The 12,000-nt window shown below is 46.2% G+C and overlaps 1 protein-coding gene across 3 annotated transcripts in view; it reads right to left on the bottom strand.

Annotated features, from left to right (window-relative positions):
* PRKCE (protein kinase C epsilon) overlaps positions 1-12,000 on the bottom strand; it is a 512,150-nt gene that overhangs the window by 246,138 nt on the left and 254,012 nt on the right. The window lies entirely within an intron of this gene.

Genomic DNA, 12,000 nt, shown 5'->3' with positions numbered 1-12,000 from the left:
CACCCAAAAGGAGAGGTTCTTATGGAAGTTCCTGACAGATTTGTCACAGGAGAAGGAGGGGGAATGGGGCCCACTTGCTGTTCACTGGGGTCGAGGCCCGGGAAGGAAGCTCTCTCTTTCCCTGTCCCTCCCTCTCTCTGCATACCTTCAAGGAGCTAGGACACAGCAAACTCACGTTTAAATGTTGGGTTTATTCCTGCCACTCTTCTCAAAACTTCCACAAACCCCCTTCTCCCATTGCCTTTTGAACCAAAGAACATTCAGCTCTGCTAAGCATGATTCCCACACATTCCTAGCACATTCCAAGCTCACTCCAACCACTTCACCTTTGCCTGCAGCTCTCCTTGCCTGGAATTTCCTCCCTCATTCCCTCTGCTAAAAAAAAATGCCTCCTCCAAGGCCAGCCCCAGCCCCACCTCCCATGGAGCCTTCCCCAGGCTCTGGGGCATGTACACAGTCAGCCCTTCACTACACAAGCCTGTATACTGCTTCACGTGTGTCTTCTCAACTCACTGGGGCAAAGTCACGTCTCTTACCCTTCTGTTTCCACTACCAGGCCTAATGCAAGGCAACATGCAATAGGCTGCACGCCACCTACCAGGCCCATCTCCAAAAGACCATTTACAGGCCAGAGTCACATTTCCTACCTCTCAGTATTTCTTCCCTGTAGGAGGAAGAATTCAAATCCCAGACGCCACTGTGTGAGCCTCAGCAAGTCGGGCTGACAGCTTCTCCACCAGGGCTCCGTTCTGGCCACGTAAACACGCTTGTCAACAGAATGATTGGTTAAATCCTCCCAAATTATCCAGCACTCCTATCTCCAGTTTTGAAGCTGTCAAAACCTTAAGAAGAGGTAAATGTGTCAAAATCTGAGCCCAGAGGAGCAGGGACCTATAATTTCTGCATTTTCTACAAGACTTTTAGTGTCCAGCCTCACCTGCAAGAAACTTCTGAAATGCTCTCCATCCAACCAGGCCTCCTCCTTTAATTTCCCCCCATGCAAATAAACAGACATTCGGAGGAACATTCCCAAGCACCATTTTCCTCTCCTCCATAATAAGCACAAAGGCTCAATTTCTGTTTCTTTCCCTTTATCCTGCTTTACAGGTGTGTGGCATTTTCTCCACTCTTGTATCCTGAAGAAAGACGCGTCAAGCCCTGTAAACCCGGATCTATCAGAACATGATCTTTTGTGCACTTATTATTTCCAGTAACTAATACGGGAAGGATATACCCTCAAGTTACAGGGATTTAACATAAAATCAGAGCTGCAAGAGAAAGAGTTAGTGGTTCTTAGGCGTTCAAGCACATCGCAGCCCTGGATGAGATACACGCATTTTTCACCGCGCAGGCCCCGCTCCATGATAATCTCCAGGCAACCAAAAGCCAGCTGCTTAGCAACACAAGCTGGAGGATCAGCTGGCACGTCTCTATTAAAGAGCTGCTCTAGCCTCATGGTAAGCCCAGGCCTGAGTTGGAGGTGCCCTGGGCAGCCAGCTGCAAGGAGAGATGGGGCCGTGCAGCTTGGGGTGGGGGTAGCCCAGGAGGACGGGTTTAATGGGAGTCAATGGGAAGGTGGTAGGTGGCAGGTTGTCCAGAAGTTAAAGGAGGATTCCAGAACTGAGGCCCGGGCAACAAATCCAGGGGGGGCACTAACTCTCACCATGGGGTCCTGAAGCTCCTGGGGTCCTGAAGCTCCTGGGGTACTTCCTTGGACTTAATTCTTGCTCCTCTGTCTCTTTCTCCAGACCCTAAACTCGTGACACACACAAGGGGGCTTGCTTTAGTGGGTTAGCAGCTCAGCTGGTGCAAAGAGCTTTTGGGCCTTTTGCCCAGCTCTTTCCCAATGAACCATACTAAACACCATAGGAAAGTTAACAGTGATTTTTGAAACTAATATTGACCAGATTTATACTGAGCTCAAGGTTTCTCAGATGCTGTGAGGGATAGAAACAAGAACAGAGGATCAGAGAGGACGTGGTGACTTTGGAACTAGGGTACCTGGGCTGGAGATCAGAATCTACTGCTCATCAGCACGGGGGCCTCATCAGTAAAATAGGGGCAAGGTCCTTATCCTGTTCTCCTTCAGGGCTGTTGCGAAGATCCCACCAGAAGGCTTGGGTCAGGAGGGAGTTGTGGCTTTCTGCGGAGCTATGGTATTAATAAGATAATAAATCAAGATGCCTGAGCTAAGAAGGTACTAAACTGGAAGGAGAGAGGTGGCAATGTGTGACACACCTTGAAATAGTAAACAATTATGTGACAAAGGCTGCTTAGGCTATAGGAGAGGGAAGTAAATAAAAGAATGGAATCTCCCTTTCCTACTGCCCAGTTTATTAAGCTCTTGCCTGAAAGCTGGGCAAGGGAAGGTACAGGAAAAGCAATGCACACCAACCCAGAGGGACCCTGGGGACAGCTCCTTTCTTGGGAGTTCATTTTTATGGATTTTAATGAGGGACTATGGCAATCCCCTACAGTCAGAGACAACCTCAAATTGCTGTCAAGAGACATGCATGCCACCTCTACCCCAGGCCCTTCAATTTGACCTCCCAAAGGAACATCAGCTCATGCGCGATCACAGCCCACCACAGGAGCCTCAGTCCCTGGAAGGAAGAGTGCGGAGGGGGCTGTGTTGTGACATCAGGGCACCTGTCCACCTGTTTCTCATTTGAACCTTAGTTCATTGTCCCTATACTAGGAAGTGTGTGGATATAAATCATTTATAATTATAACTCTATCCCTACTGCTAAGCCAAATACCAAAACCAATCTAGAAATCAGTTAACCACTTCCACTTCTTAGGCTTCCAAATCAACTCCGTCCGACACAATCAGTGTGTACTGAGTCCTCTCTAAAGGCCAGCAGGTGCCACAGCAGGAGATGTCAAAATGAAGGCAACACTGTCTCTGCTCAAGGTCTCAAGGAAGGGTTAAGGTCTGGCACTCCTGATACATGACACATACACGTGTGGAAAATGATAATGTTTGAGCAGCACACGGGGTACCTGCAGGAAGGGTTCCCAGACAGGGGTGCCTGGCCCAGGCTCAGGCCACCAGGGCTGCCCTGTCAGTTGCCCTAGCTCTGCCTCTTACTGGTATGACCTTGGGCAAGTGACCCCACTACTCTGTGGCTGGGTTTCCCAATCTAGAAAATGGGGACAATACTGGTAAATATCTCACTGCGTTGCTGAAAGAAACATGTAAATGCATTTACATATAAATAACATGTAAAACTTTTAACCCAGGGCCTGGCACATAGTACTTTCTCAATTAAGGTCAGCTACTATTATGTTCCCCCTCTTTTTATTTAGGAGAGGCCCATTAACTCATTAACTCTTGTTACACAACTGAACCTTATCCATTCTTTATTTCCTCTCATCCTTGGCCACAGTCTCTCTCAGGAGCCTTAGGAGTTCCGTTGCAATAACTCCACACACTTGACCTCCTGGGCGGCAAGTCTTCCCTTCTCAAGAACTTCAGGAATTCCACCCAGGGGCTTTGCTGGGTAAGATGCCTCTCCCTCACATACCTTTATTTGGCCCATTTTCTTCAATCTCCTTCAGTTCACTGAAGACCTTTGCCTAATCAACTTATTTCTGTTTTGTGGAAATATTTTTTAAGTATGTTTTATGTTTTTGAGTCCAGGCTTGCGTAGAGGGTGCTGCCCACCCATCTCGTCTCATCAGCTCATAGCCACAGGGATGAGCTGAGAGCCTGGCTGGTCGTTTGAAATGACAGAAACACACATGCGGGGGCAGATGGAGGGAGTTGGAGGGGGAATACTTAGTTATTTTTTAAAAACATTATTGAGATATAATTCACATACCATAGAATTTACACATTTCGATGATTCAATTCAACAGTTTTTAGTGTATTCACAGATATGTGCAACCACCACCACAATCAATTTTAGAACATTTTCATCACCTTGATGTACACTTTAGCTAACACCCCACTATCTCCCTGTGTACCTCCTGCCCATCCTAAACAACTATTAACTAATCTACTTTCTTTCTCTATAGAATTCCCCTTCTGGACATTTCATATGAATGGAATCATATAACATGTGGCCTTTTGTGCCTGGCTTCTGTCACTTAGCATGTTTCCAAGGTTCATCCATGTTGTCACATGTATTGGCACTTCATTCCTTTTCATGGCCAAATAATGTCCCATTGAATTAATATATATACCACAATTTTATTTATCCATTCATTAGCTGATGGATGTTTGAGTCGTTTCTACCTTTTGGCTATCGAGAACAGTGCTGCATGAACAATTGTTTACAAGTTTTCAGGTGGGCATATGTTTTCATGTCCTTTGAGCATACAGCTAGGAGTAGAATTGTTGGGTCATCTAGTAACTCTATGTTTAATCATTTGAGGAACTGCCAGACTTTTCCAAAAGCAGCTGCAACATTTTACATTCCCATATTTGTTTGATTGTTGAGTGAACAACTAGAAAGCCTAAGTCTGAGGCTTCTGTGTGTACTCCTTCATTTTCCAAATGTTTACCAAATTTTACTTTCCACTGTGAGGCTTTAAGGAATATTTTTCTCTTGTCAAATGGGAGTTTAGTTGTAAAATTGTTCAGATCCTGCCTGAACATCAAAGAGTAAAGTTGTGTTTTCCCATCAGTGGGGCTATCATTTCTTGCCCTACCAGCACCGAGAAGCCAGATTAAGGACACAAGGAGCCTCTGAACTGCAAACCCCTGCGTGTGGGAACAGGACCTGAAGAAACCCGCTTACTGTCCCAAGGTCATGCAGCAACTGACAGAGCCAGAATGGAAAAGCCACCTCTAGCATTCAGATTCCTCCTGCTCCCCCTCCCCAGTGTGCATCCCTTGCCCAGCCATCTCCTTTCCACACCTAAGGAGCACTGGGACTAGCACTGCCAGAGCACTGAGGGTGGAACACACCTGTTTGTTTAACTCTGGGAGATTTTGGAGATGTTCCTACATGTATTTCCTCCTACTTTCACCTGTCAGAACTGACACCATGCAGCCATGAAAGTGCCCGTGGCATGTTCCCTGAGCCCCAGATGGCCTTGGTACAAAAACAGCGCCGGTTCATGATGATGCTCTGTGTTTGCTTGGGTTGCTTTCCTCTGCTTTTCCGTGGCTTGTCTCCTGGTAGCCTTCCCCACACCAGATCATTTCCATGTTCTCCGAAGTGGGAGCCAAACAGCACTGAGCGTCCTGCAGGATGCTGGCTCAGTGTGGGAGAGAAATGCTGGGGGGGACGGATGCCCAAATCCAAGGCACAAGCTAGGTGTGCACACACACTCGGTGGAGAGGCAGCAAATGAAGAGATACTGAGGGTAGAAGGCAAACACTCTGCTGTGCACTGGCTTTCCAGGGGTCTCCCTCACTGAGAAATTTGGAGATCACACGCCTCCATGAGGAAGAAGTCGTCTGAGCCGAGCGATGATGGAAGAAGGCTCAGCCGCCTGGCACCTGGTTGTCCAGTTCTTGACTAAACGGGCGCTGATGATTCGTCCGCCTGTTTTCGTTCTCTTGACGGGTTTCTGTGCCTAAGTCCAAGTTAGTTTCTCTCTTCCCCTCTGCCCACCCACCTCCCATCCTTGTCTCCCACATCCCTGATGGGCTCTTGTTTTCAATTAAACTAAAGCAAAACCAGCTGTTTCCGTAAATGCACATAAACCTCCTTATCAAGCCAAACTGGGCCGGCCTCTTTCCCCTCTGTTGGGAATCTGGCTGCTCTAATACCCACCCTGGATGGCTCTCCCTTCCAGCTGTGGGACGCTGGCCACTGCCACAGCTGCCAGCCCTGCCGGGGGCGCAGCTCCTGCTCCCAGAGCAGCTCACCCCTCCCTCCCTCAGCACCCTGTGGCCAACCATTCCCCTTCCTCCTAACCCAGCCGGTGTTTCTGATCCATCGAAGCCTTCCCCACGGTTCTGGTCCACAACGACCCCATGCCATCACTGTTCCTGCATCCCTCTGACATTTGTTTTCATCTGCCTGATGGCCTGTAACACTTGTTAGTTACCTTCTTATACTACTTTCTTCATAAACATCATACATGATCACTAAAGAAAACCTGGCAAATCTAAGCAAGGGTGGGAAAAAAACAATTCAAAATCCCTCCATCCAAACACCACGGCCCTCTTAATAATTTTTTTCCCAGGTACTTCCTTGCAGGTGTGTGGCATGTGTATCCACACTATGGATGCCACATTGTTGTTTAGCTTTTCAGTTCTGAGCCCGCTGTCTGTCTTCCTATTCAGAAAGGAAGCTCCTTGAAAGCAAGGATTGTTTGACAATGGGGAACAAAGCAGCAGCACTGAAAGGAGCCTTAGCACCTCCCAATCTCTGCCACTCCTATGGCACAGTCAGTCCTTTGGGCTTCTACAAAACACAAAGACCCTAAAGGGGCAAGCTCTGAAGATGCACGCTTCCCTTCCACGACCCCTTGCCAACCTCAGCCCCTCCCAGGCTCCTGCAGGGCTTCAGCCCCAGCCTTCGCCAAGCCCACCACGGAGGACTCAAGCCTGCAATAAACTCAGCCAGTGAGAAGTAACTCCCGCGTGTGCCTTTAGTTTCCAGCTGGAGGACAGATTGGTTTACTATACACAACCAGGAAGACATCAGGGATCTGGGCTGAATTTGAATCATCTGGCTTTAAAGTAACTATAGAAACCTAAAAATTATTTATAGGGTGATTTTCTCTCTTCCAATTGCATTTATTGTCTGAACCCTTTTCTGGTCCTTAATCCTGTGCCATCTTTCATGGTCATTATCTAAATGTGAGTGTTGGCGCTCACGGACCTCAGTGACAACAGTAACCCTAATGCCTTGTCTGTTTAACAAGCCTGGGGGCTTCCTGACTCTGGCCTGTTCTCCTGCAAAATCCTTGCAAGGTATTAGGTGAATAGCAGGAGCTTAAGCTCAATAAATACGTATTGTTAACACTGTTTTGCACAATAAGAGCTTAACTAAAAATAAATGAGTTACAATTTTGAAAACAAGTTAGAGTAAAGCCCTATTGTAGAACAGACATGAAGAGACAAAGCTAATGCCCACGTTACTCACTCCCCTCTGTGTGGTGGGAGGGAAGTGTGCCCACTGTCCCGTCTACAGCTGGCACAGACGAGTTCACCTGCAGTTTCACTACGTCGATGAATAACCAGCTGCTCCATAATGGGGCTTTACTGTGTTTGGATGCGAACTTCTTTTAAAAGGTTAGCCCAGAGGAGTCAGAACATCTATCATTCTCAATTTGGTGAAAGAAAGAAATTGAGAGGTTGGGAAAATTTGCCCAAATAATACATTAGTGCATTGGTACAGTAGACTTACCTTTGTCAAGTAAGAAATTTCCTTAATGCAAATAGGGGGGAAAATAACTATTTCTCTAACTCTATATCATAGAAAATTTTCAGGGAAAAATAAACAGTGATAGAAAAAACAACACAAAACCCACTAGATACCAGATCCATTCTTCTCGACATCTATAAAGTTCCTTCTCAACACGGCATCTCCCATGCGAGTCCCAGAACCATCCTAAACTCTCCAAGTTCTACCATCTTTTCCAAGTAAGTTGTAGGCTCCTCAGACAAATCCTGGAAACAGTCCTAATATTTCTTTCTGATGATAATTCTGTTCTGAGAGGGTGTCGTTTCTGTAGAATTCACCATGACAGGATATACCCCTTCTGCATTCTCTCCCTCAGGTTTCTTCTTCTTCTTTTTTTTTTAATTAATTTATTTCCCCTCCTTTCCCGCCCCCCCCCTCCCAGTTGTCTGTTCTCTGTGTCCATTCGCTGTGTGTTCTTCTGTGAGAATCTGTGTCTCTTCTCATTGCGTCCTCCTGCTGCGTCAGCTCTCTGTGTGTGCGGTGCTCTCTGTGTAGCCTATGTGGGCAAGCTACCCTTTTTTTTGCACTGGGCGGCTCTCCTTAGAGGATGCACTCCTTGTGCATGGGGCTCCCCTACGTGGGGGATACCCCTGCGTGGCATGGCACTCCTTGTGTGCATCAGCACCACATGTGGGCCAGCTCATCACATGGGTCAAGAGGCCCTCGGTTTGAACCTTGGATCTTCCATGTGGTAGATGGACGCCCTATCCATTGGGCCAAATCCTCTTCCCTCCCTCAGGTTTCTTGAAACTCCCATGTCCTCTTCCATGTCCCCCTTGAGACTAAGAGCTCATGTAACTGAGTCACAGCAAATAAGGCCTTGTCCTTGGCTTCACCAGCACCACCCACCACTGCCCAAGCCAGCAAACTTGGAAAACATCACATAGGTTTGGCAAAACTTTGAAGAGACTTGAAAAGCCACATCCATCCCTTGGAGGTGTCAACCCCTTTCATTTGTCCTCTTTTCGCTCTTCAGTGAGAAAGTACTTGCTCCTGGAAAGAACCCCAGGGGACCTAAATCTCTAACGATGGCAGGCTGAGTTCTTTAGGGTTCACTGGCGCTTTAATGAATTCCAAAATACTCACATAAGACAGCTGTAGCAGTTTGATATTATTGATGAATTCCAAAAAGAAATATTGGATTATGTTTGTAAACTGATCTTCTCCTCTGAGCATATTATGTTGGATTCACAGGTTTACTTGATTAATTATGTAAACCTCTTGTGCCAGTAGGGCACTGAGTCCCCACCCCTTGGTCGGTGGAGACTCACAGATAAAAGGCATGGCAAGGGACAGAGTTAGGGGTTTGTGATGTTGGAGTTTTGATGTTGGAGTTTGATGCTGAAGCCTTAAGCTGGAGCCCCAGGAAGTAAGCTCACAGAGGAAAGAGAAGCCAGCCCCAGGAAGGGAGGAACCCAGGAAGCCTGAACACTCGCAGACGTCAGTAGTCATCTTGCTCCAACACATGAAAATAGACTTTGGTGAGGGAAGGAACTTATGCTTTTTGGCCTAGTATGTGTAAGCTCCTACCCAAAATAAATACCCTTTATAAAAACCAACCAGTTTCTGGAATTTTGCATCAGCACCCCTTTAGCTGGCTAATACAACAGCCAATTCCCATTCTAATCAGTATGTACAACCTTTCCTCTTGCAAATCTTAAAGACAGCCTAAGCAGCTAACAAAGGATTCACTGGCTGAACCCTTTTAAAAATCTATGTAGTCCTAAAACAAAACAAAAAATAAAGACTTGCCTAGGGCTAAAAGAGCAGCATTCCTACTCCTCCATTACCTTAAATTATTTTGCACAAAACTTCAGGTGCAGGGAAACAACAAAAACCCCTTCAGTCTAAAATGCACTTTGGTAAATCCCAGGCAAAGGAATTTTTTTCCCCAGTGGCTGATAGTAAGGGGAAATAGAAGTTTGAGAAGGAAGAACAAGCAAGGGCTCCCTATTGGGGAGGCACCTTCTCGGCACACAGCAAATTCCAGCCTCTGCAGTGCTACCCTCAGGGTCACAAGGATGAGGGTGGAACCTCTTCTTCCAAAGAAAGCCTTTAATTTTCCAACTTAACACTAAGAGAGGTATCAAGACGAAGAGGAGAGAAAGGGAGGGTTAGGAATTTGACACACTCTGTCATAATTAACTTACTCTCCAGTGTTTATCAAGGCAGCATTAAGGCAAGCTTATCAAATGTGCATCTGACACACAGCTGAAAAGCTGGACTGAAAAGAATTCAACAAGCTGAAGTAGATGGCTCAAAGGGAATTGGACAGGAAGACATATATGTCTGGCACATATCTTTTACAAAAACCAGACTTTCACATAACAGAGACCTGGTTGAACAGGAGCCAAGCGTTGCCAGCAAAGTCCATTAAGAGTCAACAGTGAAATGAGGCACTCAAAAGGCTCCTGGAGCCAGAGAGCTCTGGTGGAAACCCTGTCCCATGGAGCTCCGCTGGACAATGGGGGCACACGTTCTATAAGGGATACCGACAAGAAAAGGCAGTTCAGAGGTGCTAAAGTAGGATGAGGAAGAGTGTTGCGACCACAACTGATGAGAGATGGGATGACCTGGGAATTGCGAAGCTTACAAAAGGAAAAGCTTTAGGAGGAACCAAGGCTGTTTTCCTGGTTTTGTTTTGTTTTAATTATCTGACAGGCTTCAGTGTGGTAGACACGACAGATTTCTTCTGTAGAGCTCCAGGGGTCAACCAGGGCCAGCAAGGTTGAAAGTCATGGGCAAGTAGGGTTTGGGTCAGACCCCACGAGAAGTTTCTAGTGAGAAGATGCATCCAGCAAAGGCATGGGCTGTGTGCTGAGCAGGGGGAGGAGCTCATACTCTTGACACATACCTTACACAAGGAGGATGGTGGCACCCAGAGCCTTGATTATCACCTGTCAGAATTAATACAAAGAGAATTCTCTTTGTGGTGGGAGTCTAAACCGGACAGATCAGCAGATCTTAAGCATGGTTAGACTCTCTGGGGATGCTTTTAAATACAGATTCCTGACTCCACAGATGGAAGCTGGCTTAGAAATTGTGTGCTTGTTTGTTCTTACACATTCCCTATATAATCCTGATGATTCATCTGATAAATAGGGAATCAATGAACTGAAACATGGTCACACTTTTTGACCATGACCCATAGTATGAAAAATATTTTTATATAGAAATTCAGGATATACATACATGTACACAACTGAAACAGAAATTTCACAAAATAATATCTGCCTTTACTGCATAGGATGTACTCTGATAGTTTCTATTTTATTTCATACGTTTTTTAAAAGTTTTTCTAAGTTTTTTAAATTTTTAAATTTCATTATTGTCTTTTTTAAAAAAGATAAATAGATCACACAAAACGTTACATTAAAGAACATAAGAGGTTCCCATATAACCCACTCACACCCACCCCCCACCCCAACTCCTCCCATATGAACATCCCCTTTCATCAGTGAGGCACATTCATTGCATTTGGTGAATGCACCCTGGAGCATTGCCACACCGCATGGACCACAGTTTACATTGTAGTTCACACTCTCCCCCAGTCCATCCAGTGGGTTATGGCAATATATACAATGTCCTGCATCTGTCCCTACAATATCATTCAGGACAACTCCAAGTCCTGAAAATGCCCAATATCACACCTCTTCCTCTCTCTCCCTGCCCTCGGCAGCCTCCACGGCTGAGACCCGATGATTCAGTTCCTAATCCGCTGCTGGGTCAGTTTGGAAAAGACTGAACTACATTACCTCCAAGGACCCAAAAAGAAAGTAAAGGTGAGAAAAAGAGGGTGCCCGCCAAAAAAGGAAGCACAAGTTTAGTTTCTCTTGGTGTTTTGCATGTGGTTTGGTTGTTTTGGCTGATGAGGGGACCAAGGAGAACTGTGAAGGGAGTGTTCATTCAAAAACAAGTATTCAAAGTGGCAGCTGCTGTAATTAAAATACATCACAGGTGGGCAGTTACTGACTCCTTTAGCAGCAAAACATCAGAGGCAAAACTCCACTCCACATTAGTTATCTTCCTTGGGAGAGCTCTGGAGGGGCAGCAAAGATCAGACTAATCTATGCAGCTTAATTACATTAGCAACCGAAAGGTGTTTTCTTCCTTTACACCTGCATTATTTGAAGAAAACGTGAGCTAATTAAAAATCAAACAAAACTCGCCCAGAACTCAGTGTGCTCGACCGGCCTATGGTGAAGGGGACTCTGGGCCTGGCAGCCACAGGATGCCCTCCCAGTGAAGAGGAGCTCTGCAGGCAACACGCCACACATCCCTTGGAGAAAGGGGCAGGCTGCATGGCTCTCCCATCTATTTTCCCACTTTTACGTCCACCTGGGAATTCAAGTTCTTACTTCATGCCTAGAAAACTACAACAAGCACATCTCAGACTTTACGTGCTCATGACTCCGGAGGACTTGTGAACCTGCAGATTCTGATTCAGTGGGTCTGGGGTGGGGCCTGAGAGTCTGCATTTCTAACCACCTTCCAGGCGATTCCCACATTGCTGGTCCCCGGACGACGCTTGGAGTAGCAAGGACCCATACTTCGGAGCCAGGTACGTTGGGGTTTGAATTCCTACTCTACCACTTTCTATTGGCTATACTTGGGGAAACACTTTTAATAA

The sequence above is a fragment of the Dasypus novemcinctus genome, chromosome 17, assembly GCF_030445035.2.
Source record: "Dasypus novemcinctus isolate mDasNov1 chromosome 17, mDasNov1.1.hap2, whole genome shotgun sequence".
In the NCBI taxonomy this organism is placed as follows: domain Eukaryota; kingdom Metazoa; phylum Chordata; class Mammalia; order Cingulata; family Dasypodidae; genus Dasypus; species Dasypus novemcinctus.
The sequence above is the reverse complement of the archived record's forward strand: the minus strand, read 5'-3'. Positions and strand labels throughout refer to the sequence as shown.